We start from the raw sequence: 4610 nt of genomic DNA on the forward strand, positions 1-4610 counted from the left end.
CAACGTCAAATTCTACCACCGCCGTAGAAGTAGGCAACACACATAACGCCTTGCACGTATTCCAGGTTATAGGCGTCCCATTTTTATTGCCGGTGACTGTACTTCACTCGCGTCGTATAAATAATGTATTTCATTTATCTTAGAGAATAGAACACAAAGGGGTTAATGTCGGGTGACAGTGGGGGCCATGAAATTGAGGCACCTCATCCAATTCATCTTCCTGAAAAATGTTAGATTGAAAGCGTCACTAGCAATGATACCTCCAGTGAGGTGGCGCACCATCCTGTTGCAGATGCTGGGCTAAAGCTCTTCGATTTGTGGAAAGTCTAAGTAAATGACTGATGTGACTGCAAAAATAAAATGCAACAGACTCCTCGTAGGCACCCTAATGGCATCATATATTTAGAAAGAGAAATAGTCAGTGTACATACAGAAATACATACAACAATTATGGCGCCTAACCGTGTGTTCTTGTGAGTGAACATGCAATTAGTTCCAGAATTGCTTAAGGAGCGGGTGACTGCGCATCCACTATACTACAGGTCAAAATTTATTGTTCATTCTAGAAATTCCCTTCGTCTGCATGAGAGCCTGGATGTTATTATTACTATTTTTTTAGGTACCGCGTTTTCCTACGTACAGATAACCAACTGTGAAGTTCCAAAGACTTATTTTCTACAATTAAAAAAAATGGTAACCTAAATTCATCAACTTCATGAACTTTTGCGTTATATGGTAGAACTGAATGACGTTCAGAACTTTTTACTTATTTGGCCTGACATGTCAGATCAGTACCAAGACAAGACTATTTGCAATATTTCTATATTCCAATTAAAATCTGTGGACTGGACCGCACGAATCCATGGCCCACGTCAGCATTACTTTAGAACGTAAATATTACTGACCAAATCTACAATTAAAACTTCGTTGTCAATCAGTCTGCAGAACTTACATGAGGACAGAAGATACGCTCTCCCCACTTCCTCCTACGAGTCAATTCTGGTGGCTTGTCAAATCTGCTCCACGTCACGACACGCAGTGTTTCTAACTCATTTTGCCATGAAGACGTTTTTGTTCGTACCGATTCATTTGCTCTTGACTGTACTTACTGCTGCAGAAGTTGAAAGCCAGTATACTTCGACCACACGAAGGAAAAAGCAGAGTAGTTGGACAGCGTACTACCAGAGATCACACCCACACACCCAGACACACACATACATCCATTTTTATATAGATAGATTAAGACATATTATAGCTCTTGTCTACTCTTAAGGCGGGCGGCATACATGCTGACAAGGTAAGTGGGAAGCGGGGAATACGCAGCAGACCAACCATACAATAGCGGTGGCGCCGAGAGTTACGCCGTGGCGGGATGAAGTATTACGTGCATCTCGTTCTACTGGCTGCTGCGTTTCTTACCGCGCTGGCTTGGTCCTTTCCTCGCTCCCCACTTCACTTTACAGCATTTAAGGCGCCCGCCGTAAGAGTAGACACGAGCTATAATAGAGAGTGAAAGTAATCTCCACCACACCAACAGATTCTGACGTCATTGCAGTCGACTTTGATAGGGTAATAGATTCTGTGCGAAGCCGAAATGAGGCTGGCAACTTCTTTTCTTCCGAACCTTCTCTTCCTCCCACGCGAGAGGATCCTGTGGCAGAAATGGATGTCGCGAGAGGATTTCAATCTTTCATGAAGAATTGCGAATCGCCCAGAAGAGATATCCCCGTTCCAGCTGCGTGGATCCTGTCTGACACCTGTTATCGATGGGGTGGGTCGAATGTTAACCGACTACCCGTTGGTTGCTCAAGCGGAAGGGGATAAATTTAGTTATTCCTTGAAGGAAAAGGGGAAACTTTGTAGAGGGAATGTCTTTACCGTGTTGAACATCATTGCATGAGGTCCTTCGTTCTTTGTTCATCTTGGGGATGTAACGGCATCACATCGTACCCCTGTGCTTATTCTTCGCTTTGAAATTCAGATAACAATGAGCTGAATGCGCAGTTCTGCCGTCTTCTACGTTCACATATGTATAAATTCTAACTCACAGTTAATATATTGTTGTAATCCCGTTTTACCTGGGATCTGAGGTCACAGGGAAGTTTCATTTAAACATTTAGGTAGAGCTTAATAATATCTGTTGGCTGAACCTGCTCCGATTAGGAGGGTAGAGATATGGAAAGTTGGTGTAAAGGTTATTCACGCTTGTTCATACCTGGTAGGTGTGTGTGTTGTCTTGTCCTGATGCTTCTTGCAGACCGAATCTTGACAGTTGCCAAGGTTCTATCCAGCGACCCTCAGATCACCAAACCGAGCAATCCCTTGCGACTTGTAGCATGCTAGGCAGCGGTAACTCCGTGTTCCATCGTCGTAGTTAGCAGTGTAATGTGTTGTAACGTAATCAGACTAATTATCCATGTAACGTCGATGAGTGTCAAAATCCAAAAGAGAGCGAGCTCCGGGTAGGAGCTTGCTTTTATAATCTTAGGCGTCGAAAGGTTGTTAAACCTTTCGAACACGATGGATCTTGTTTACATCCACGCGTTTGCCTTCCAGTTCCTTGTTTTACGGAAGTTACAAGTTAGCGCATTCTTGGGATCACTCGCTGGTCGGACAAGTTCAGGAAATAAACAAGTGTGAATATTAACATGACGATGTTTTCTCGGTTTAATAATCTCCATATCTCTACAATATATTGACACACACAAACAACCCCCCTTTCCCACAATACGCCACACTTCGTGGCGGAGTGTTTAGCAAAGCGATACGACACCAAGGATTCTGGGTTCGAACCCTGACCTGGGTATGGGTGTTCTTCGTGAGTGTTCCTTCATCTTTTTCATCATATTCATCGTCATCTTCGCGATTAGCCAAAAGTGGCAGAAAGGCGAACTAAAATAAACAAAATCAACCAATCAAAAACACAACACACACACGGACACACACATACACTCATATCCACACCCACAGGCCCTTATACTTCCATTTTCTTTCAATATGTATATAACATCTTAATTTTCTTTATTTTACCATGCTACTACAGAATATTCTAAATACTTGTGTATTGATTGATTGATTTGGTGTTTTAAGTCCACTTTATGCACAGTAAGGCTAATCGGGACTGGACCTACAGTTTAAAGTGGGATCCGAACCACCGAAATACTTGTGTATTCTTTTAATCATCGTATTTTACTTAGTTTGATTGATTTAGATGTAGTTTTCATAGTTTTTAACTATATAGGGCATCACACCATTATATGTATTAATATTGTTTTCCTAAATGAAATATTGCATGGCTATTACAATAAATAATAGTAATAACGATCAGCTTGAGTTGCGATGTAGGAAATTCTTGGTACAGTGGGATGCACAAGTATTGCTATTGCTCGGCAAATTGTACATGACTATTTTCATTAATTTTTCTCTTGTATCACACGTGCTTTTAAGGACTGAGTGTTACGTGTGGTTGTGCAGAGATTATCAGCATTTCGTTTGCCGCTTTATTCCAATTCCTGAAGCTCTCATTGCGTAAAACAAAAATAATAAGAATGGTGATGGACAATTTGCTGGGTAATACTTATGCATCCCACTGTACTCTATCCTACCTGACTTGAATGACACACACAATTCACGTACACGAGAATGGATAAACTTTCCCAAGCAATATCATTAAGACTGCAGAAAGAAATCCTAACCGTGTCCGCTTGTAGGTACAGAGAAACTTACAAGCCTTAAAAATTTCGATCAGATCGCGTTGTCTGGCAGTGGGAAACACTAGACGGTCTCACAGGCGCTATGCCAATGTCTCGGTAATAGTCTTGGTAATAGTAGTATGGGAATGTCTCATTCGTGATTTCCAAAGTCTTTTAAGGAGTTCGCACTGTGCCTGACAACTTGAAACGCATTTCATATTCTCATATTAAACCCATTTTATCCCCCAATCAGCATGGATTTGTCCAAAAGCGCTCAACCGTAACTAATCTTGTCGAACTGTCAAGCTATATTGCATCCAGTATAGATAATAAAGGGCAAGTTGACGTTTTATATACAGACTTTTCAAAGGCATTCGACACGGTTCACCACGATATATTAACACAGAAATTAGCCAACAATAGCCTATCTCCTCCACTTATAACTCTTCTCTCTTCGTGCCTGCAGAACCGCCGACAATATGTCATGTATCAAGGCTGCAGATCGACTGAATACATGGCCAGTTCAGGAGTCCCCACATGAGTCGAATCTGGGTCCCGTGCTATATTTAATTTTTATAAATGATTTGCCACGAGCTACTCACAAAATCTGAAACGTTAATTTTTGCTGACGATGTTAAAATATATAAAAATATCGTACATGCTGATGACTGTACGATATTTCCAAAATAACTTGATAACTTGCTTCAGTGGTGTGAAATTAATAAAATCAGCCTGAACTTAAAGAAATGTAAACATGTATCATTCACCCACAACAAACACCCTACTCAATATTCATATACTATTTCTAATGTGTTAATACAAAGTGAGAATATCTTTACCGACCTAGGGTTCACTTTGACCAAAAGTTATCATTCCAACCACACATTCCGCGCATTCTAAGTGAAGCTCACAGAAATT

Source organism: Lepisma saccharinum, chromosome 1 (genome assembly GCF_977018435.1).
Source record: "Lepisma saccharinum chromosome 1, izLepSacc3.1, whole genome shotgun sequence".
NCBI classification, from domain to species: Eukaryota; Metazoa; Arthropoda; class Insecta; order Zygentoma; family Lepismatidae; genus Lepisma; species Lepisma saccharinum.